The 25032-nt window shown below is 42.2% G+C and overlaps 1 protein-coding gene across 1 annotated transcript in view; it reads left to right on the forward strand.

Annotated features, from left to right (window-relative positions):
• Nucleotides 1-5427: 5427 nt before the first annotated feature.
• fam49a (family with sequence similarity 49 member A) overlaps nucleotides 5428-25032 on the forward strand; it is a 33725-nt gene continuing 14120 nt past the window's right edge. Inside the window, exons 1-2 of the mRNA XM_084560491.1 lie at nucleotides 5428-5551; nucleotides 22931-22986. The gene's annotated coding sequence lies outside the window, so the exon portion shown is untranslated. The remainder of the gene's footprint in view (nucleotides 5552-22930; nucleotides 22987-25032) is intronic.

A 25032-nucleotide genomic window follows, 5' to 3' on the forward strand; every position in this document is an offset into this window, starting at 1 on the left:
CATTCTTCTAAAGTAGAAGCGAGAAGAATTTGAGTTTATGCCCAAGCCTAATGAGACCTGGCCAAGCCTCTGGGATTCAATTTGACTGAATTGCTCCTTTGTTATTGCATTGATTTTGGGAGCTTTATAGCAAAATCATAACTGAATTATATCATCAGGGAATCAGAACATATACTGGTCTTCAGCGCAGGTCCACACTACCTACATTGCCTTGCTCCCTCTGTTAATGTCTGAAGGTGGATGCACAATGCTCTCACTGCTATTTTTCTATAGTCTTTCTGTCGCACAAATGAACTCACACAGACTGATCAGCCTATACCCCCACGGCTGCTGCTGCTGCTGCTGCTGCTGTTCTTTTCTCTGGCATGTCTATAGGCCAGTCACTCCACCCCCAGCCATCAAGTACAGGTTGCCATCAATTATCACGGAATCCCTTTCAAAATGCTACCCGGTGCTATCGACTGACGGTTTTCATTGGCAAATCAATGTCCAAAAGGTGCAGAAGATGGGAAAGGAAATGGAAGCGAAACATTCACATAAACTATTAACAGGGAAGCGCCATCAAACTGCTATCAGCACAGCAAAACCCTGGAGTCAGCCGCTTTGATAATGATTCGGTGAGCTGCAAAGAAACAGGCAGAAAGGAGGAGAGAGAGAGAGAAGTTATGATCAAGTTAATTAGATCAAAATGCCCAAAAAGATCCAACAAGTGTCCCCAAGGTCCGGAGAGCCTGGCAGATCTGAGAATGGCTGTTTGCTGATGTATGTGTGTGTTTGTGTGACTGCACAGCTCACCCAATTAGTGTGACTGCACTGTGAGGCACATGGGTGTCGGAGCACTTAGGCAATGCCTGCTTTTGAAGCAGGCAGAAAGCAAACATCATTTCATTCCAAATAGCTGCGAAGCCTTGTTGTGGTAGTTTTTCTAATCATTTAAGCAGACAAGGTCAGACTGAAGCAAACAGGGAGCTGAGAGCAGCCCGGACCATGCAAAGTGGGCCTTCAGCAAAGGCCAGGCGCTTCCCCCGAGCTGCGGGTCAGGGATGTTTTACTTGGTGTGATTCAGCTGATTCACCCCTCTCTGTAGTAGTTACATATTGAGAAAAATGGAAGAAGAAGGGGCCGGATTGAATTCATTTTGTCCTCTGTGCTCAACTTGCGGCCCCCTGCGCACAACCTGGATGTTTTCATGCGGACATTTGGACGCTTGCAGTGCAGGGAGGCTGCGAGGAAGTACCAATGACACTTCAATCCACCTGGTCCACTGGGCAACAAAAAACCTTTTCATCAAACAGCACTGGTGACATTTAGAATGCGTGCGTACTCACATCTGCTCTGGCAGCATTTAGATTCTGACCCACAAAAATGGAAATGTTGACATATCACTTAACATTTTGCAAACCTGTGCTTTAAACCAAAGCTTCTGAATCAGCCCAAAACAGAAACAAATGTGAATCAAACCAATTTGTTGAGCCGAGAATATGCTTAACGTTTGCAGATCAGACGCAATCACGCAGTCTTTATGTATAAGCGGGTTGTTGATCAGCCAGAATAATCCAAACGTGCAGCCTGTAGCAACAGCGCCGTGGCACCCAGCCTTGTATGGACATCGGGAGATGAAAGCGTGTTGTTCTGCTCTGCCCAGAGCCAACAGCAAACAGAGAAGGGAGCAGTAGCACGGCTTTTGTTTTTGTGTTTGTTTCCGCCTCCAGGGTCTGAATGTTAATATTAGTATAGGCGCTATGTTCTCAGTGTGCATCTGAAGTCGCCTCTTGGAAACAACAGCCAGTTGCATTGTGTCACCCTAATAAGCTCATTTTCAGTCCTCATCCTGGGAGTAGATTAGTGCAGACAATTAATAAGATTTGGTTGTCCTTGCTCAGGGCCACAACTTACAACTTCCTCTCTAATCTACCTATTGATGTGCTGGTCATACAGCCATCACAGATTCCAAACCACTGTAAAGTATTTTGCCGTACAAAAAAAAAAGTGCACCACACCTCAGTATCACTGACATCATGCTCAATTCATGCAGTATCATGCATCTTTCTCGGGGGATTGGGATGCCGCCCTGATTCTGTCACTATTAACTAGAGTTCAAATGGTACAGCATAACATTTAACATACATTTGCAGCATTCCAGTTGAATGACAGTGTGTGCCTATGACTCATGTTCGAGATGAGTCACTTTTTCATGGCAAGATTCTGAGTTACATCACACCACAGCTAATACAAAGTCCTTGTAATTCCATAATACAGTGGGAGACTGCAAGTAAACTCCGCCCACAGTTCCTGCGCTATGCTCATTAAACGCCAACCTTAGACCGAGGTACGTGGTGCACACATGTGCTTTTATGTGATGCAGGGCATTTCGAGGTCAAATGCCAGTGAAAAAAAAAATAAAAATAAATGTATAAATCTCAAATGCTGCACAGGATCTTTTTCTATAGATTGATTTGCTGTCATGCATCATTAATGAGCCAAGAGGTTTCCTGCATGATCATCTCAGTTGAGTACACACAGTATTAAAGCATGAGCAGCTATGCAGTGAGCTACTGCCACCCAGAGGGGAAGGTTTTCATCTGTGCTCATGCAGCTGCGTTTGTCTTCTGCACGTTTGCAAGTTTGCCAGCGCTGTGTTATCTGCGTACATATTTGAGCTTAAACATGACTTCTTTATGATTTTGTTGTTTTGTTTCAAAAAGCTACTGACTGTTTTAGGGCCCCAGGAGCTTACATTTAAATATTTTACTAAATAAGAGCTTTATACACTGAAACCTCATTGTTGAAACTAATTCCCATTGTATGACTGTCTGAAAAATGTGCTCAAAATAAATACAGAAAAATGTGATGCATTTTTTAACCTAATATTTCGAATAACTACATTTTCCTTGACAATTATAATTGACAAATTTTGTCTCTCTTGGGTGGACAGTCGAATGTCACATAAAAGTAGATTGTGACTATTGATTTAACTATTTTAATTTACTATTTAGCACTGATGCCTCACAGCGAGAAGGTCCCGGGTTCGAATCCATGGGCCTACTGGGCCTTTCTGTGTTGAGTTTGCATGTTCTCCCTGTGTCTGCGTGGGTTCTCTCCAGGTACTCCGGCTTCCTCCCACTGTCCAAAGACGTGCATGTCTTTGGACAGTGATTGGTGATTCTAAATTGGCCGTAGGTGTGCATGTGAGTGTGAATTGTCTGCCTCTCCGTGTTAGCCCTGTGACAGACTGGCGACCTACCAGGGTGTACCCCGCCTCTCGCCCAATGACAGTCGGGGTAGGCTCCAGCCCCCCCGCGACCCTCCAGAAGACAGGCGGTTACAGAAAATGAATGAATGAATTAATATTTGTTCTTTTGTATGTCTTGCCAGCACTACAAACAGTGGCCACCAGGTGTCACTTTTGGACGATTTTACATGAACAATCTGTTGAACAATTTTTATGGCTGTTTAAACATTTAGTTTGACAGACAATAAAGGTGTTTCCCAAAGAAAGGTTATTTATTTCCCTTTTTAGCCCTGAAAGAAGCAGGTCAGACACTCAGGTCAGTCGGCCCCCAAGTTACAATGCATTTAATGTGTTGCCCAAGGACTCTTTGGCTTGTATTTTGTGTTTATGTGTCTCTTCAGTCACCTTGCAGCTTGTGGCTTCCAATGCACTGACAGTTTCATTAAATGTCAAAGACTGAACAATCTGGGCCAACACCTTCAGTTTGATGCATGCATCAAAGTTTCATATGAGTTAAAGCACGCTGATCTGCTGAGTATGTACTGAACATGACTGTAAGCTCACTTTGTTGAACTTTTCAGTTGCTCTGATTAAGCAAATTGTATTCAACGCTTCAGCTCTGCAATGTTTTCTTCCTCATGTGCTTCAGGTATTGAGTACAGTCAGTGATAGTTTCAGTTTCCACTTTCACTGACCTATTTTAACCATTGTCTAGTGTCTCATACAGTAATTGCATAACACGTGATATAACACATCAGTAGATAATTATAACATATGGTCAGATTGCTTGGCAGAATAATCAACACATGCTCACCCTCTTTTGACTTAGAGCGGCTCTAAAGGAAATCAAACTCCCTAACAAGAAGTCGGTTGTGGTAGTGGGCGACGTGGGTGTACTGTAACCCCCGCCCCGTCATCAAACCTAACAGGGCCTTGCAGTTCTGCAGAGGTTTACCCTGTACATACCTTCAACCACACTGCTGACAACAATGATCTTCCTCGAGACTCACGGTTCCAGCATGCGTCGTGGCAACCTAGTGTGGCAACACACACGACAATATCATGAGAGAGCTACATGTGGCCATGTGGCCTTGCACTGGAAAGTTTTCCTTTTAGAGCCTTGACATTTTTAAAAGTGTAGGTGTGTGTGTGTGTGTGTTTTCCCGTCGCTTTGCACTGCAGCCCTCGGGCCCAAGTATGGAAGCCCCCATTCCAAAACCCCACTAATGTTCAAACATGCCTTTGACTTCATCCGTCAGTCTCAATGCTGGCTGACTCCTTCCTACAAGCAGGACTTTTACTCTCGTGCCAATTTGCATGATTCCACAATTTGGTTAGATAACAGCTCAACTGTTAAAGTCACAATATCTCATTCAAATTAAAAATGGTTTCAACATCCGTTATTTACAGATGGAACTTTTCTTTATTTTTTAATCTTTTTCCACAAAATAACTGCTTTGTCTAGTATGCAACATATATTATAAAGAAAAAAACAGAGATTGTCAATTAATCAATTATCCATTTAGTTAAAGGTTAATCTGCTGTTGATCCGCTATTCAGCATTCTCTATATTAAATTAGTTATATTTAAAAAACAAATGCATACTAGCATAAGATAAAGGTCAGGTGGAACACTAATTAACAAAAAAGGAAAATCTACATATCCTAATTAGCACGAAAAGTTATAAAAACATAGTTATTATATTGGCTTAAGCATGAGTGATTTAATCCTTAAAGAAAAAAATCAGTTATTTAATGTTAGAGCACCTAACATTACAGTAAATAAAGCTTAATTTAATCATTGTGTTTTTAGAAATTAGAATAGCCCTTATTGTCATTGTTTGCAATATACAACGAAATTGCAAGATACTATCACAGTGGTGCTTTTAAGAAGAATAAAATACAAACTTGCATTAAAAAAAAATACTCTACATGAACTCACAAACAATCCCACTCACAGACAGAGAGTGGTTTCCACCTTAAAGTCAGTTTTTAGTTCGATCCCAGAGATAGAAACGGCACTGTACAGAGGAAATAATTTGCCACGTTGCTATTGGACAAAGAAAAGGCAGGCTTGAATTCAATTGGCTTATCTCGCACTGTCCCTAATATTGACCAATTAAATGTCGAGTGGGCGTGGCTTGTGTTTTTTTGCCCCCTCCTTTGGTTTTCTAGGGGCAGAGGGAGGGGTATGTGCCGAGAGTGTTGTTGTCTGTTGCTGCTGGGGGACCGACAGAGCTGCCAAGGTCGGTGAAAGTACTCCTCAGACCGAGACTTCGGCTTCTACTTCCTCCAGAATACCACCTCGAGAGGCACACCGGTGAGTTTTGGGGCTTGACCAACTTTTTCTTCTTGTTCTGTGGGCTTTAAAGTCGGGGTAACTTCCCCTGGTGTCGTGCCAAGCTGTGTATCCCCGTCAACCCAATGACTGTCAAACGAGTTCACATGGAATGAGGTGCCGGGAGGAAGCGCTAAGTTGCTAGCTAACATTAGCCGCTTTTGAGCGCTGGAACTGGTCTTGCGGTGGCGTTGTATCGCTTCACAAGTCTGAGAAGACTGTTCTTTATCACCACTCGTGCCCTACATTGGTACTCAGACTCTTTACTTATGAGCTACCTTTTCCAGGGTTTGCCTGACAGCAGTGCTGGCTAACAGACGCTGTGGTTAGCTCGCAAACTTAGCAGGGAACTAGTAGCCAGATTCCAGACACATTTCACTTGAGTTTCCAGCTGTCTGCTTATCAGCTTATGTGGCTTTACTTTGATTGACTGAACGAGTGAATTAAAGGACGTGCTCTGGGAACCCGGTTTGTTAAAAGTTACAACAGTTGAACAACTCTTTACATCCGCAATCACTGCGTGTTCACTACTATGTGGAGTCCACACCAGACTGACAACAACCTACTGTTCATTCACAGGCAGGTGTTTGGGAGGGAGGGGGGGATATTTCCTCTCCTGTGCTGTAATTTGTGCATTTCGCAGCCTGTTTAACTGGTGGAAAGGTCCTTCTCAGTAAAATGTTTGTGGCTTCAGTCAGCCTTTGTCAGCGCCAAAAAGCAGCATCTGTTTCTTTCTCATCTTTTGACAGGAGCTGCCAGTGAGTAACTCTGTTGTGATCAGTGGTGTGTTATGCAAATAAACTTTAATACGTCCAGAAACAGCAATATATCTTTGCCTGTGGAGCATGTGATTGAATACTTGAAATCACTGCAGTGTTGAGATGTTGAGATGTTGAGATGACACCCAAAGTCACTCTTTTCAGTAATCAGTCATGACTAAAGAGTGTCCGGACACAAACAGGTTTGCATTCTGCTTAATTGCAGCCAGTGCAGAGCGTCATAAACGCATCAAATTCAGAATTGCCGGCTACCTTTTTGTTGCTGCCATCTTTAAATTGCAGACCGGCTTGAGGTGCCTATTATTTGTAAGTTGTGAGAGGAATGTGCTTCATCGTGGCCCTGAATGCACTGAAATGGCGCTCTTTTGTTCCAGAGGACATACAGCAACAGCTGCACTTCCCAACAAAACTGTGTGTGTGTGTGTGTGTGTGTGTGTGTGCGCGCGTGTGTGTGAGCACATGTGTGCGTGTTTGTCCTGTCTCCGTCAGTATGCCGGGCTGTAATTGCAGCATTTCTGGAATGCTGGTCGAATGCTGTCACTTAAACGTTCAACAATGGCCGTTGTGAACGAGCCCCATCTCCCTTGGAAGAAGTTGAAATGCTTTGCATGTTCTTTGCATGGGCTGGCCGAGTTGTGCGCCTCAGCACTCGCTTTTACACCGTGGGGACAAGTTTGGACATGTGGGGGCTTTGCGTAGCTCCCAAAAAGAAGATGCCAAGTCATTATCATGAACGGAAGTTTAAAAATGATTACCAATGATGTGGCTTGTTCTGTTTGACCCTATCAAACATTGTACTAACCAGGATGGGAGGCATGCTTGAATATTTACATGAATGAATGTTGTCTTAGTGTCTGGGGATTTCTTTAGAAACATCCCAGTGATGGGCTCTGTGTTGCTGCAGAATGATCTTGACATTACCTCCAATCTCCACCTGATAATTTAATCCTTTGTGTGATTAATTCATCCTCTCTGGGGTTTCTGAGAACAACAGAAATGGTTCAGATGTTGCGCTGATGGTGTGCGGTGCAGCCAATGGGAGAACGCTGAAAAGAGAAAAGGAGATGTCACACTTTACAAATTTGACTTGGCAGAATCTGAATGCGGCGTGTTTGTGCATGTTTGCGTGTGTGTGTGTGTGTGTGTGTGTGGCTGAAACTGCTCGACCGTCGTCCTGGCAGAGCAGTGGCTGTTAGCAGTTTCAAGTCTTGTAGTTTTCTTCTCTCACCGCTTCTTCTGTGACAGAAAAACAGGATATGGTATCTCACACCCTGTTGAACAGTGGCATTTTTTTTTCTCATTGTGGTTTTTAACCTGCTGTTGTATTATAAGCTGCCTGAGGCACACACGCAGGGAAGCCTTTGTTTTGCAGTGCAGTGTTACATTTGTACTTATTCAACACTGCCGGCTGCTACAGCAAGAGCCAGTACATGAGTACTGTCCGTTTTTATCATGATAAGGCAGCCTGGCGTGAAGTTTTAACTCAGCAGTGTGCGATTATAAAAATATCCACATAAAACAAGGTGAGCAAGCTGGCATCGCTGCGACCATGCGATGTGGGAAATAACTACAGCCATGCAGCTCATGTTACGACAAGGCTCCACCTACTGAAATCTTACACTTGTAACAAATTTTAAAGGTAATGTGATATTTGCAGTTGGCTGTTATAAAACTGAATGAAACTGCTTTAAACAGCAAGATTTGTTTTCTAGCGTCCAGCAATGTGTCACAAGTTGCTCTGTGATACTACATTTGAAATCCCTCAGGATGTCCTTCTGACAGTGCACCAGTGCCAAGTCTAATATCTTCCTAAAGTCAATATTTCAGTGCTGATGCCAGCTGAGGTTGTCTTGTAGCATTGCAAACTGTCTTTGGCACAGTAGGTCACACATTTGTTTGTGCATGTTCAAATCTGACCAGAATTACAGTATCTCCTCATTTTGTCACTGTTGCGAGTTTGATGCACGCATTAAGGTCGCGAAGCAAATGGAAAGTGAAAACAGAGAATTGAGGTATTTCAAGCTGGCCGCTGTTCTTGTTAGTTCATTTTTAATTACGTTTTATTAGCGTCAGAGCATTCATTAAAGTCCCGATTTCATTTAGACAGAACAACAGCTTAGCTCAATTCTGCATCTCTTGACTCTTAGTGCTGGGCACACCTCCTGTTATGAACGACTTATCAGCCAGTTTACTGTGGACCACCAGCCACTGCTGACTCAACCAACGGTGCCATCTGGGCTGGAACAGAAATCGCAACAGACTTCTCACTGGCTCCAGAGCCTCAGATTCTCAGTTAACAGATTTGTGAGTGTGTGCATGTGTAAGAGAGAGAGAGAGAGAGGAACTGTAAAAAGTGTCAATCTTCAAAGGATGCTTCTGCACCTGTTGGGTGGGCCAGGATGCTTTGAGACAAGTAATCACCATCAATAATCAGCCTTTTTATGGAAGGCAGCTCTAAATCTCTTACTAGGAAAAGCACTGAATTCCAGTTTCTGGGTCCTGTTATTGTGCTGTTTGCTCTCTGTCACACTGTCATGACTTCCTGGGACACTTGAGTGGAACAGATCAATCCACCGTGTTATTCCTAGCACACACGCTCATCCTACAATGAAAAAGGCCTATGAATCAAGGATAGCCTTTTAGCTCTGATTAACTTGACACAAGGAGCCTTTTCAGGTTCACAGTTTTGTACAATGGGATTAACAAATCTCCGCCACCAGAACAGCTTATTGTCTTAAAAGCTTAAAATGTTCGACACTTAAGCCGTCAGTGTTCAGCGTTAACCAGGAATAATGCTGACCAGTCTCCTGTTTTCATTATTGTCGGGAGAATTATTTGTGCGCTGCAGTCTGTGTCGCAGTAAAATACCAGATCCAAGTTCCTGTTTCACCCCATTCTGCCCGTCTCTTTATCTGTCTGTCTGTGAGAAAAACTGTGTGTACGACTGCGTTGCCTTATGACCCTGCACACTTCCCACTCACGTTTCACTTTTTATGCTCACATCCTGTCAGCGGGAGAAGAGCCCTCTGTAAGTCTGTTTACTCTCCCTGGCTCTTACTGTGTTGGGGCCGTGCTTGTCATGGTCAGTTTTGGTATGTTTATTGTCTCTGAGCTGCTCCTGTATTGCTGTTACTATGCTTTCTTTGGTATGTTGTGATGACTTTTTTCTCTTTTTTTTTTTTTTTTTTTGCTCATGTAACAACTGAGACTTTCTGCAAGTTTTATTTCATAATGGGTAAAGAGATTTTTGGTTGACTAAGGGGATTTTCAAATCCACCAGCTTTCAAACCACACGGCTCACGTTTCCTAGTACATCCACCTGCTTTGATTATCGGGAAGTGTTTGGTTCCCGTTTTTTCTGCTGTTATTTAATAACGGATGATAGATCTGCATCACGCTGCATCATTTCGGCGAAGTATCTGAAACTTGAGTGGTGGTCATTTAAAATGCTTTCCGTACGCCCAATCGATTTTGTGCAAACTGCTTTCAAAAACGAGCTTCCTTTGCTTTGGCAGCTTCTTTTTGCACGAATGCCTAAAGCATCATATTTTCTGGGCCATTGGAAAATTGGAAAGCCTTGGAAAATGTGTTACAGCACAAAGCCAGGTTGAAAGTTATGAAACAAGATATAAAAGAGTTACTCTGAGTGGATTATCCTCATCTTTTCATTCTCTGGCATGTCCTGCCACCGGTTTACGCTGCCTAAGCCCTGTAAATCAACAACTGTGAATCACAGTTTTCTGTTCACTTTTTAACAAGCACCAAGCCCTGTCACACTTCTGTTCTGTAAATCCCACTTCTGGTTTATGTAGCGAAATTACCTACCAGACACTTATTTGCCCACATTATGCTAATGCCATATATGAGAGTTTGGGAGCGTATACATCTTTACAAAACGGCAACAGTATGCATCACAGAATCCACCATTACCTGAGTGTATAAAGCGGTAAAATATTTAACCTTTGCAGAAACCCGGTAGCTCTGCCACCCCGTTTGTTTTTCAGCATTTCGGCAGCTGGCAGAGGGATCTTGGCCGCTGTCTCACTGGCTTTTTGCAATTCAGCAGTGGACTCACTGATCTCGGAAGGTGCAGGGATCTAGAGATTTACAGCTGTTTATTGTTTCATGACAAAGTAACAGTCTGTGTGGGCAGAGGGATTAGGTTGAAAAGGACAGCCGTCACACGTTAAGGAGAAAGTTGTTGTAGTGGGAGAGGCCAAAACAGCAACAGCAGCTTGGGAAGGACACCAACTCTTGTCAAAACTGATTTACTTTGTGTGTGTTTCTGTGCGTGAGGACTACGTAGTAATGTCTTAAAGCTTAAAACTCCGATCCTGATTACTGAACGTTACCCCTGGGATGATTATTGAGCATTTGATTCCGTAATTAACTGGGGAATTGTTTAGTCCATTTATTACTTCTCTTTCTGCAATGTACAGCTATGCGGATTCATGTTTTACTGTACAGCGTGTAGAAGTATAAAAGTGGAACTGTTGAAACTGAAACTAGCGAAGTCTCAATTTGGGAAACACAGAAAAGTTACAAGCACTGTTATAACTTTCACTCGTCAGAGTTCCTTTTTTCTGACATTGTGTTCTGCTTGCACCTTGTGCAGGCTCATCTATTTGAAGTGAATATTATTAACTCACCAGGAAAGAATATATGATTCACAGCATGCACTCCCAGGGCAAAGGTAACAAAATAAAAGCGAAAGGAGGAAAAAAAACATTTGACTGCCTCTTGGCCAAACCGCTACACCTGTCTTATGAGATGACAAGTGACGAGGTCTGGTAAGGTCAAGTATCATCTCAGAACATGGAGTGGCTGTACTGATCCTTCAGAGGAGAGCCGGTGTTTATGGAAAGCTGGAAGTAGGTTTGTTTTTGTAAGGAACACCCTTGTGCCCACTCACTGTGTTGGTACAACTTGTTGTAGCTAAAATTACTCTTAACCTATTCCTGTTAATTTAAATCCTTATGACAAAAAGTTGACGTTTTTGGAAAAGGTTATGCTCTACCCTCTTCTAAAAACATAAACTGTTTATCACATGACTCAATGGCAATAGCACCATTAATTGTGTATGTTACGATCTTTCTGCTTCAGTTAGCGTGACTTAGCTCTCTGTACCAGAGAACGAGCCTTGGTGGTGGAGATCTCTTGATGAAGTCACATACACACTTGCTAACACTAGTTTCACACAAGACTCAGTCACACGCAGACATGGTTCCCTTTGTATCTGCATTGCTGTTGACATGCAGGGCTCAGCAGAACAGAAGTGGCATTGAACAGAGACGTAGGAGGAATTTCTACGCCTGGATTCCCACTCTACGCAGCAATAGCTGGTAGTAGCCAGACAGTCACTCTGCCTCCTCCTCCTTTCTAAATACCATCCGCCCTCCTTTACTTTCCTACTTGCTTTTCGCCTTGATTTCTTTTCCTCCCCCTATTGTTCTCTTCATGCACTCTAACATACCATGGCAGTCTCACTCTCCTTATCCCACTTTCTCTTTCTGAGCATTGACAAAAGCTTCTCTAAGCAGTTTACTTCATCCAGTCCCCCGTCTTCTCCCGAGCTCCCCAAACAGAAAAAAAAAGGCCACTGTGAGTTTTTGACTCTGTTGCCATTATCAGTGTCCCTCTCCCTCTCTCTGCACCAGCGGCCAGATGTGGAGGAGGGATAGTGGTGAGTTTGTACCGAGCAAGTGTAAAATTAGGCAGCAGGCCCAGCTGGCTGAACCAGAGGGCACGCAGAGCCAGCGTTTGAACAGAGTTGAGTACTGCTGCCGAGGAGGAGACTCACTTGTGTGCTTCACTGTCACTGACTCAAGTGAGTGTGTGGCTGCGAGATACTGTATTTGATGTACACTTTCTGAGTGAGAGCCTTTCAGAGAGCAACGTGAGCACTTGAAAATGCACTGCGCTCCACACACGACTCCTAACCGCTAAAGAGTTCTCCAGTGTGTATGGAGCGTTCAGTTCAGCTAGTAGACCAAAACATTTGAATCCTGTGTTGGTATGTGAAGTAGACTGTAAGAGGGAAGGAGAAAGCACGTCACTGATACAGCAGTGGGAAGCAAGGCTGCCATTGTGGTGGTGCTGGGCAGGTTTCCCCTTCTCCACCCAGCCAACCCTCTCCCCTGCCTCCCAGCTGCACCCCCCACCCCCCCGGCTTGTGTCCATATTAGGGCAAAACTCAGCCAACCTCCCCTCGAGCTGAGCTCAACCCCCCAGCACGCCCTGCTGTCACATTTGCTCCAGCAAAGTGAGCCTGAGGGAGACACAGCTCCCCTAACCCAATTTGAAGGCCTGTTTTCCTGGGCAGTCAAAACAACAGAGGGATTTTAAAAATGGATGCACAAATTCTAGCCCAGTGGTGTTTCTCTTTAAGGGACAGGGTGATGTATTTTATTTATTATTTTTTAAGGGGCCTACAGTTACAGTAAGGGGATTAACTTGAGCAGTGCTTGACCATATGCCACTTAACAACCACTTTTTTGAAAAGTGGCTTGTAGTTTTTTTTCATGTGCTTCATAGTGGAGCTGACTGGATGTTTCCTGGTTATTGTGGGTCATTGTCAGGTAGAACATCAGCTTCATAGCTTCTTTTATGTGTGTGCTAAACACCCTGCGATCTCAAAATAATGAGATCTACGATCCGTGGCTCTATCTATTCTGCTGTTATCAGTAGTTTCAGATTTCAAGGCAATTACAGTAACAACTTATCTACTTCATACGCTCTGCAGGCTAGTATTGTGAAGGCCCAGTTTATGTCAGGTCAAAGGTTTCTCTTCGTGTACTTGGATGTCCGTGAAAAGTTTTGCAGACATTCAGTTCCAACTTTACTGTAACATTTGTGAGAATGCCTCAGTTAGAACAAGAAAGAAAGGGAAACGCAGAAGGTGTCTATACAAAAAGACACTGTAAAGCCTCTTATGATAACACACTACCAGTTAAACAATTGGTTTGTACTTGCCAGTCATTTTCCTGGAGATTCCCAAACAGAAGTTATTTTGAGTCAGTGGTGTTGATTTTGGTTTCCTATGGTTTACACAAAGTCTCTTGCAAAGGAAATGGGTTGACTTAACAGAAATAAGAACCACTGGCTTAGCACATGAAACAGCTGGACTTGTTTCATTGCCACCAACCATCTAATCATATGTAGACACACGAATTGACAGGTTTCGGTGCACACACACAGGATGAGAAAATACTGGAGTCACAACGCTGTGCAAATAATTCTTTCCATTTATGCTTATTGTCTCTCTTCATGCAAAGATCGAAAGCATGCAAAGTTTGCTGTGTGTCATTGTAAGTGCTCTGTGCTCTGTAAAGTATGTTCTGCATGCCTTACACGGCCTCTAATTAGATTATTTTAGGCTATTAATCTGTAATTATTTGGTTTATAAGGCACAGCTCATGCTAAACTGTTCTTACATGTCTACTAAAGTACAGGAGTACAGGTATAAAATGCTGATCTGTATTATTTCAATTTCAATAGACGCTTCATTCTGACGCTCCTCTTTAGATGGGACTGCTTTAACTTTAGATTATGGTCAATAGATTTTTGTAAAATTATTGTCACTTTTCACCAGAAACAGAGCTACATTTGTATTACCACAGCTCCATATCTGATGACATGCCAAAGTAACTGGTAGATAAACTCCCAGACATTGCCAAAATGTTCCAGCAGTTGGCTGGTGGTCATTTTTCTTCCCTCTGGGATTTTCTGTGTTTGAACAGCACTGCATTTTTTTAATATATTTTTTATTGGCAGTGTCTTGTTCCTCAGTAGTGGGGAACGCAGCAGGCTTTGACCCAACCTGAGAATGTGCTGGTGAAGGTTAGATCTTTTTTTTTTCCTGTTTGATCATGTTCCATGTTCAATATTTTATCAGCTTTACTGCTTAAAATGTGTGCACCAAGAGACAGAGGAGGAAATTGTTTCCCCTTATTGCATTTGACAGTGTTGTTGGGTGAGCATGCTCAAATAATTGTGAGTGTAAAGAAGTAAACTGGATTCCACAAACGGCAGATCAGGTTCAGCTAGATTTTAGTTTTCTCTGTGACCACAAGAATCTTTTTCTGTTAGACCTGCAGTTATTTTTGTGTGCTCCATTGTCAAAAATATTTATTAACAAATATATAGTATTGCTCAGTATGAAAATAAATTATGTTAAAAGATAGTGTTATATCAGTCACTGCAGACTTTCTACAAATCTTCAATGAAGAGGAATCATACTGTTATTAAGGACAGGAATAATGATGTGATTATGCAATAACGTATATAAAGATGTGCTCTATTTACAAAGAGAACAAAGGAACCTAAATACACATTTTGTTGCCTGTTGAGCCAGTTGGGGTTTGGTGAGCAGATTTGACACGTTTTCCGTCGAACTGAATTAAATGTTTTACATGCAGTACTGTAAATGCAAACGCTTTCCTATGTTTAACTGGTTCTGTTGAGGGTTGTGTATGTCTGTGTTAACAGGCTAAAAGCTAGTGAGATGCAATTTTTAAGATGGGGAAAAAAAGCATTTGATCCTATTAAATGAATGCAGAGTGAGGGTAAGTGCTTGCTGTCACGCAACACTGTCAGATAAATAAAGGTTAGTGATGTCCCTGCTTCCCCTTCAATCCCCCGAAAAATCCACAGCGCCAAAGCTCACTGAGCTGTTATGCGTCCATCATCCATTCATCAGCTGTTGCCATGCAGAAGGGAAGAAAGATGGTCCAGACAAACACATTCATTTACTCATGGGAGCGTTGCAGTCTTCCAGCCCATTGAACCTCCATTGAGGGTTAACCCTGGCTTGAACCCTTAGAGGGTGTCAGCAGAAGGCAGATCGTCCTGTGCCAGATGTGTCCGTCTCCCCCTCCACTCATTCTCAGCCTCTCCCAGTCTTCTTTTTTTTAAGGGCCGCAGCAGGGACAGTCACTTTTGCCATCAAAGACATGTCAACACTTATTCATATGCATACACACCATTTGTCTCTTTGCTGGAAAATGTGCCCTGAAGATGATCTCACCTGGGACTTGACTCATTACTCACTCACTAATGTGCACACCAACCCGTGTTGCGTGACTTGGAGTCATGTTGGGAATACGCATTTTTCCAGTGGTGGATATGATGCTCATTCATGTAAATAATGCATTTTCACATTCAATCCTGTGAACACCAACAGTTGTCACGCTATCGAGGGTTTGTGCCCAGGCCTCCTCTTGCTGGTTTTATGGTGGAGGTAATAGAGTAGCAATTACTGATCTGACTGAATGATCATAAAGTTTAGTCATTGTTCAACAGATTTTGAAACTGCTCGTCCCTTTTACATGTCTCTCATTGTGGCGTATTCTTATTTCATTTGAATGATGCTTTATTTTTTACTCAAACTGCCAAAAGTACCACATGTGCTAAGTATCTGTCTCTCACTCCAGCTTCGTCTGCAATACTTCTAATTCATCCAATATCTAATGTTAGCTGGTTGGAGTCAAACAAAGAAAATCTTAGCTGACTGAAATTGCACCTATTCTTCAAATAATTCTTCAGTTGTTCATGGTGGTGAAACAATCTGCTCATCTTCAGTACTCATCTCTATTTCAGCTAAATCAGCCACTGTGCACAGACTGCCCTCTACCTTGTACCCCCATTAGCCTAAATTAATTATGAATAAACACAACATGCTACTATTTGCAGCATATGAAAGCATTTGAACCTAATTATTTTATCCTGAAATAGTAACGACAGACTCAGAGCCTACCAGCATGCAGCTGCCTATATATCTGGTACTGGAGCTATAGTTGATGGAGCATCGTAACACAGAACGCTTAGCCAGCCCTATTTAGATGATATGCCATGTTTGTAGTTGAGCTGTGATGTGCAGACTGGACTACACTGGTCTTTATCTGTTTTACACATATGGCCATGTAGACTGTTTCTTTGACATTGTGACAATTAGTTTGAATCCACTTGTAGTCTGTCTTGCCACTGAAAAGTATAGAAGACTGTTGGAAGGCCTTTTATTTAGCACAGAAAGTAACACTGGCTAATTGTCCAACCTATGTGAATTTGGTCAGGGCAGAGCATATCAACCTCTATATTGGGGATTGACCATAGGGAGTTCTTGATAAAAGTCTGCTAGGTTTGAACCTACTTCTTGCTACATGTTCTCTGTGTAACACATATTATTTTCAAGGTACTTCGGCTAACTCCCATTATTTTAACGTGGTCCTAAATTGGCCGTAGGTGTGATGTGAATGTGGATGGTTGTTTGTCTTTCTGTGTGTATGAATGAATGCTTAATAAACATAAAAGTTTATTATCTACAAGGATATGCTTAACGCAAGGTAGCTGAATCTGAGTTAAGTCATTTTCTTAATGTGAAACTTGATTGCAGTAGTATTTGATACAAAGTGGGTCATGGCCTGTGCCTCCTTCAGGGCAAGAAAATGACTTAACTGAGTGCAAGAGAGAGGCTTCAATTCAGCAGTGTGCTTCCCTACTTGTATTCCCTTCTTTGTAACAGTCAAGAGCTGTTGTTGATAAGCTTTCCTTTTCAAGGAAGCATTGTATTTCCACTGTGAGTTATTGGAACACTTCTGCCCTTGGCCTTGACAAATGCTCTCTGACTGGCCTTCTGTCTTTTCATCCCTGAGCTCATCACCCTCCCATCACAGCAAATAAAAATACACAGGATGTTACTTCACAGTTTTATTTTCCTTATTCACTGACTGTGGTCCTCTGCTTATTTTTTCACAATCAACAAACGGCATGTTACAATAAACTTTACCATTCAGTTCAGTAGACCTGCAGTGAGATCTTTTTTTCTTTTTTTTTAAACAAAGTGTTTGTTTTGCCGTTATGTTTGTGGTCTCGTGAAGTTCATGTCCTGTTTTCACTGCGTTTTAGTAGTTTCCAATGAAATTTAATGTTTCTGGTTTACACTGGGATGATTTTTAATAGTTTTGACGTTGTATCATATTTCTGATATTCCAGCAGCAATCCTGGAGGCCACTTTAAATCACAGTAACAAAGAGGGCCACGCCAATGAGTCATTTCAGGTTGAATAGCAGTTAACGTCCAACGTCTTTTACAGATGCTTGGCGGTTAGTATATTTGTGAGGACGTATTTAGGGTAACATCAGCATCTCACTGCGTACATTAGAAAATCACTCTTAACTGTTAAAGAAAGCACAAGACATGTAGTGGTTACATACCTGAGTTTTTACTTTGTTGGTAGGAAAACATACTTCAAACTTCTGTTAGACAAATTTGCTTTAGATATCTCATGTTTACTCGTTTAGCGTGTGCTGTGGTTTTAGGCTAATGCTGGGCACGCTGTGAAAACACAGCTGATATGAGGCCAGATAAGAGGGACTCGTGAATGTTACCTGTTAAGGTCCGTTTAACCCAGTGGACTGTGGGATATGGAGTCTTTTGTTTCCTTGTGTAAACTTTGGCTGTAGATCACTGGAGTACGACACTCACTGGGCCTTGTACATCCAAGTATGTACTTCATGGTGTTTTATACACCTAAAAGAGGTGCGTGCCTTTCTGTTCGTCATTATCTTTTCCCTGTACCCTGTATTCACGATAAGATCAATCAGATTTGAAAACATTCCTCCTGCTGCAGAAGTCATTATCTTTCCCCGTGCTTCTTAGTTTTGCTCTACTTTTGTCAGTTAGCTCTACTTTTTTTCAGCATTTCATTCCCTATAGCAAAATAGAGGCACCAGCACAATTATGACGCCTGAGGTTTTTAGCTTTAGTTTGGATGCACAGCTTCTTTTCACCTGGATATTTTCTTTTCAGCAATGTCCTCCGGGATTGTATTTGTTTTCTCCTCATCTTCATCATCGCGCCTGCAGTCTATCGCTCTCATTCTTTCTACCCTGTAGGTTTAGCTGCCTCCTTGCCAAGCGTTCAGCCAAGAAGTGTTAGCAGCTTTCACCATACACCTTCCCTTTTTCTAAACGGTAAATCATTGCAGAACAAACTGTGACTGTGTGTGCCCTCCGGTGTTCTACTCTTTCATATTCATGTGCTTCCCTGTTTTAACTGACATCTGAGCTGTCAGCATGGATCGGATAGTTTTTACACAAGGCCTTCAGTATAATGTGTCCACACACAGAGACATGCAAATGTCCTGTATATCATTGCGGGGTTGCGTGTGATTATCAAATTGTGTCATCATCTGTCTGTTGGTGGATCTAAGTTAATTTCCATGTGAGGAATAAATCATTTCAGGATACTAGAGAAACAAACGCTTGTCAGAAACTGTCATCTCAGGGTTCTCAAGACCCTGACAGGTGTTTGGTTTTTGCCACTAGAGGTTTGGTTGGAAGGATCCCAGGTCATTTGGAAAAGAAGTCGGAGTAAGGTACATAGAACAAAGAAAAAGGTCACCTGACTCTGTGAGATAACGATTTATTTCCACAATATCACATAATTAATGCAACTAAACTAAAACTAGAGGGCTAGAATAAACCCACAAGGGTTGTAACTCTCCAGAGATAGCCTGTATAATGGAACAATATATCTTAGTATAATGGACATTAAACTGAACACTCACATTCTCACTCAATGGAATTAATTTAGTTACAGCCACCGTCCACATACAATAAAATATACATAAGAATGAAATAAATAATTTTCTTTGATTACAAAGAAGAGTTCAGGTTAAGAATAGGTGACAGTATATAGGTAATTGCCTTTTAGTTTTAGTTATGTTGGCGTAGCAAAGCTAATTCATTGGGCATATCTCTTTTCATAAAATAGATTTGCCAAATTAACTCTTCTCATGATGTTCTGATGCATCAGCAGAGGTTTTGGGGTTAAATCAACATTAGTACAGTCATAATTTTTAATATCTTACCACCAGACATAATGGCCCTGTATTATTATTATTATTATGAATGTTCGTCCTGTGGGGTCACTGGAAAATTCCATTCCAGCTCTCAGTTGATGTTTCCTGAAAAACATGTTTATTTTTTTGAAAGTCTGCACACATCTCCCACTACACTGTCTGGCTCCACCACCTGCTGGGATGACTGACAGATATAGTGACTTACCGACTACTAAACTGACTGACTCATTTGCTGACTGCCTGGCTAAGTGTGTGGTTAGTTTATTGAACAGAGGGCGTACTGGGATAACTAACGGACTTTAGTCAAGGGCTAGATGAATGACTGGCTGGCTGGTTGGCTGGCTATCTGGCTGGCTGACTGGCTGGCTGACTGGCTGGTTGGCTGGCTGGCTGGCTGGCTGGCAAGCTAATAGCTGGCTTTTTTTAATCTGGAACATTGTGTGCAGGCTGATTTTGTAAACGAGCTTCCTGGTTAATTGAAGTAATCATATTCAGTTTCATTGATGAGCTGGCTGCCTGGTGGCATCTGTCTGTCTGGCAGGAAAAACAGGGAAAAAATCCTGTTCTATTCAACTGAAAGGAGAAGCAGAAAAGAGAAACGGAAAGAAAGTGAGAAGGGAAGGAGAGAAAAAGAGTGTGTGTAAATAAGCTGAAGTGCAGAGAAATAGGGAAGATGGAACTTTAATGGGTGAATTGGGTGTGATTGTGAAGTGCCTGCTCTCATCAGCGCTCAGTCTGTGCTGTCCACATGGTGTTTTGGCAAGTGTGAGTCGAAGAGGTCCAGAAGGGACACATGAAGTGTGTGTGTGTGTATCTGTCGTTCTAGCGTGATGTTGAAGCGAAGTCTACTCACGTGTCAGATCACAGGGAGCCGACACACACTATTCCCTTTTAAGGAGAGTGTCTAGTGTATCTGTGGGGCATCCATCCATCCAGCCATCCATCCAGCCATCCATCCATCCATCTGCAGCATCCCACTTTTTTTCCCTCTCTGTTTCTGTGCAGGTTGCACAGAGGGTGGATGGGGGTCAACACAGTCACTGATTGTAGTGATGGCACACTGTATGTATTTGTCATATTGAGTTAGTCAGTAAATTGATTAGTGGATCAACAGAATAAAATCTTGTGGCTCAAATATGAGAAACGGGATAGTTAATGTAATGCTGGGTTTTGGCTGATGATTAGGTCATCTTGTAGGTCTCCCTTGTGCCTCTAAATCAGTAGTGACTCATCAGAGAATGGACATGGGCCTTCTGAGGGTGTCCTGTGGTGTCTGGCAACAGAACGTTGTTAGTGGGGGACTTTGGGTCCTACGAGTTGAGGGGAGGGGCCTCTGTGGATCATCCCACAGATACTTGATCAGTTTGGGATCTAGTGAATTTGGAGGCCAGGTCAGGTTAGTTGTTCCTAAACCGTTTGTGTGTGTGTGTGTCTGTGTCATGCTACATCCTGCTGGGCATGGCTGCTGTCATTAAGGAGTGTCATTGCTCGTGTCTAGGCGGGTGCTACACGCCTAAGTAAGTCCAAAAGGGTTCCCAGCAGAACATTGAATTGTCACAAGATGGTCAATGTTATTCACTTCTCCTGTCAGTGGTTTTAATGTTGTGCCTGATCGGTGTATGCGTCTGTGAGAGTGCATGTATTGAACATGTGTACATTAAACACAATAATTCCCTGTGTGTGGGTGTATTTGCACAATGAAGTGTCTGAGTAATGCTTCCTGTCACTGAGTATGTTCAGCACTTTTCTGTCATTGTTAAGATTATACCACACATTCTGCACACAGATTACAGTTCGCCCTCTGCCCTTTTGAACTCCTTATTGTCCAATCAGCACTGTGTTCTCTATTTGTATTTATTAGCTTAGTTCACTGGTGGGTCAATAAGGCATGCACTAGGTCATGCTCATAATGAATTCATTTTGAGAACACCCTCTGCTGGACTACAGAGCAGACTACCTCAAGTGCCTCTGCGCATGCCATGCTACCAAGACTGTCAAGCAGAGCTAGGCAGAAACCATCACCAGTGCATACTGGTATTTTGTGGCAACAGAAATGGATTTGTAAAACAGCTTGCTAACCGCTGTTTTTAAACGGCATTAGTAAATGATTTATCAAGCCTTTCATTCTTCATACACAAATACAGTGGTGTAGATGCATGGAAATGTTGCTGCCTCCAATCCTGTGTTCAGTAATTGGTCAGACCAGAATGAGCCACATTACGTAGGGCATGCAACAAAAACATTTCAAGCATGTAGTAAGATGTTGCAACGCCAACCATACAGTGCAAATCTTACTTTTACTTTTTCCAGCCAGGCCCCTCCGCAAGTTAAAGCTACTTTGTTGTTGACAAGTATATTGGTATGCACTGCAGCAAAGACAATATTCACCAATCAGGCATAACATTATGACCACCTTTCTAATATTGTCTAGGTCTACCTTTTTACTCCAAAACAGTTGTGACTCATCAGAGAATGGACATGGGTCTTCTGAGGGTGTCCTGAGGTGTCTGGCAACAGAATGTTGTTAGTGGGGGCCTTTGGGTCCTATGGGTTGAGGGGAGGGGCCTCTGTGGATCATCCCACAGATACTTGATCAGTTTGGAATCTAATGAATTTGGAGGCCAGGTCAACACCTTGTACTGTTCTTCATGTTTTTTTTTTTTAAAGTTGTTCCTAAAGCATTTTTGTATGTGTGCCTGTGTCAGGCTGTTGAGGATGGCTGCTGCCATCAAGGAGTGTTACTGCTATGGGGTGGGGGTGTCTGGTCTAGTCTAGGGGGTGGTACATGTCTAAGTAACATCCACATGAATGCCAGGTCCAAAAGGGTTCCCAGCAGAACGCTGGATTGTCACAAGATGGTCAGGGTTATTTACTTCTTCTGTCAGTGGTCATAATGTTATGCCTGATCAGTGTATGTCTAGACAATATGGCAGCACCAGACAATAATATATTGTCATATAATGATAGTCTGCCATACTGAAGATCTCCTGCAGGAGAGGAACTGTATGTGTCACATTATATCCAGTTTCTTTAGTTCTAGATGAGCAGGTTTTATGAGCCAAGAGAGTCGATGTTGAAGTTATATATGTTTGAAACTTTGGTCCAGAAACTGTCTTCAAATTGAGGAGGCCACTGTTAAAAAATGACTGATACAACAAAATGAAAACAGAGCATTTAATAGTTATCCTGTCAGTTTTTTTCTTCTTTTCTTCTGGGTAATAAATGTCACATTTGTGCACTGACCTAATTTTTGACAGAATATGACAACTTATTTGATTTCTGCTCTCACCCTGCGGGGACTTACAGTGGAGTGCATCCCAGCGACCATTAGCAGCCACAGTTTGTCATGGGATATTTAATACTCCAGTAAGCATGCAGCAGACAGAAGCTTAATCAGCTTTTCTTTTGGATACACAAGGGACAGACAAGGGTGTAGATTTCCGTGTTAAATAATTCAGTGGTGTGTTTTGTGATGGGCATGGTTGTATTTGTTTGAGTTGTCGTATGTGTCAGCAGAAAAGGGGAAGTTGGTTAATGTGGAAAGTTGATACTCTACCTGTCCAGCCAGCATATGTGCGACATGCGCGAGGGAAGATGCGCACTTAGACACACATTTTTACAACATGTTGTGTGACTGTATTTCTTTCTGGTATTATTTATGTCTCTTCAGTCTATATAGATTTTAACGCACAGTTTTTCTTCTCTTTTGGTTTTCGCTTTCAGAGACAAAGAGAAAGCGGATGATATAGACAGCAACCTGAGGTCCTCCACCAGAGAAGGTACATCGCGCGCACACACACATGCTTGAACAAATGCACCATTTACACATTAAGAGAGTGTCTCTCAGCCATGACAATCATGTTTGAACAAGACCTCACTGTAATCTGCGGCTGAGGCACATCAGCCCAGCAATAATGTTGTGATTTAGATGATTATGACTAGGATTAGCCTGCACTTGTTATATTAAGCCTGAAACTTTTTTCCCTTGAAAGCTGTTGACGTTCTAGTCCTGTAAACATTCAACAGGATTATTTCTGGATTTTGGGATTGAGAGAAGGTTCCTAAACCTTTATGTCAGCTTACGTCAGGATAAATCATATTGATGAAGTTAATACAGATTTCCTGAAGAATGTATCTCATATTTTAAATGGCAAAAGTCTGAAAAGTCACTGGATTTAAATGTCTCTTTGTTAAGTGAGTGAAATTAACGTAATGTTAAAAGTTTAGGCTTCTGCATCAATTTGACGCCCTACGCAGACCGTAACGCTGTAGCCTGACGTGCACCTCCCCAGAAATGTAACTACGCAGCAAGAGCTGTGATTGGCCTGCTTGGTAGTAGCGTGTTTCTGCTTTGGTATTTCCAACTGCTTCTCCATCTCTGCAATTTTCGAATTGTTTCGGTTGTTTTAGATCAATAAAGATGGAACGCATTGAGGAAAGGTTAACTGAGGAGGCTCGGAGATACAAATGACTCGCATGACTCGTCTTAGGCGAAAGTTTCAGTCACCATTAAAGAAAGTGAAGTGGGAAGTAGAAACAAAAATGAACCCAACTGGCAAATAAGACACAGCACTGACAAGCGTTTTGGTGCTGTTTTTACAGATTGAACCAGACTGATGAGCGCAGTATAAATGTATAAATGGCTTGCACCAGCGTCAGCTACGTGCATAGGTTACAGCGTCTAGTCCCACAGAGGCATAAACTCCTCTTAAGTACTTACCAATTTCCATGATCAGTATGAAACACAATCTATTAATGCCTCTCAAATTCATTTGCTACATGTCCATTAAACTGGGGCGGCACAGTGGCGAGGTGGTTAGCACTGATGCCTCACAGCGAGAAGGTCCCGGGTTCGAATCCATGGGCCAGCTGGGCCTTTCTGTGTGGATACAGCGGGTACAGAAGATGAATGAAATAATTTCCATTAAATACACTCGGCCAAATGACATCTTTTACACACACATTTACAAGCATTGCTTTAGGAATTATATTTGACTTTGGATTATAAAACTATTTGAAAAAGGAATATATGAGTCTCTCACCAAAAAAAAAAAAAACACACATGAAGCCCAACTAGCAGGTTGAGTTAATTTCATTCCTCATTTGCAAAAGTTGTTTTTTGAAATAAGTTAAATGTTGTCTTCTTCTTTACTGCTTTTGTTGGTTGTGCAACGTTTCTGGGTGTGTTATGTTCATCTGTTGATGGGTGTAACAACATGATACCAACAGCAGGATATGATTTGCACCTCTCGCATTACTATGCATGGGCTCCTTTTTATAAATGGTGACTTACTCATAAAACCCAGCTCCATAGTGATACTACCCAAGCAGCTTTAATCAGTAAACTCAGAATGAGACAGGAATCTCACTGATTCAAATAAATCCTGTTTCTCAGTATTATATGCTTTAATTTATGTGGGCTTTTAAGTTAAGTATGAAAGTGTTTTTGACTGAGGATTTCTCTAGGTTTTGTAGTACACTGTATTGCAGTCAAAAATCATTTGGTGCATCTGTTTGCTCAGATTTCTTTCTGAGCGGAGTCCGTTTGAGACATCCATAAAGCAGAGGTGGGAATTTAAACAAGGATCTCATTTTGGTGCTTTAAGTGCATAGAATTAAAATTTTAATTATGACGCTCAAAAGGCCTTGGGGCGGTGTTGCAGAGTGCAATGGGAATGTTTTAAATGAGGTTTAAATAGGGCAGTGGGCTTTGTGGTGAGTTACTGTCGCTGACGACTGCTTTTGGGAGCACGTATCATGTAAAGCTAATGCGTCACACTGTGTGGGAAGCCTTGAGCATTCAGGTAAAGCACGTGCAATGTTGA

This window comes from Chelon labrosus (genome assembly GCF_963514085.1).
Source record: "Chelon labrosus genome assembly, chromosome: 14".
Lineage (NCBI taxonomy): Eukaryota > Metazoa > Chordata > Actinopteri > Mugiliformes > Mugilidae > Chelon > Chelon labrosus.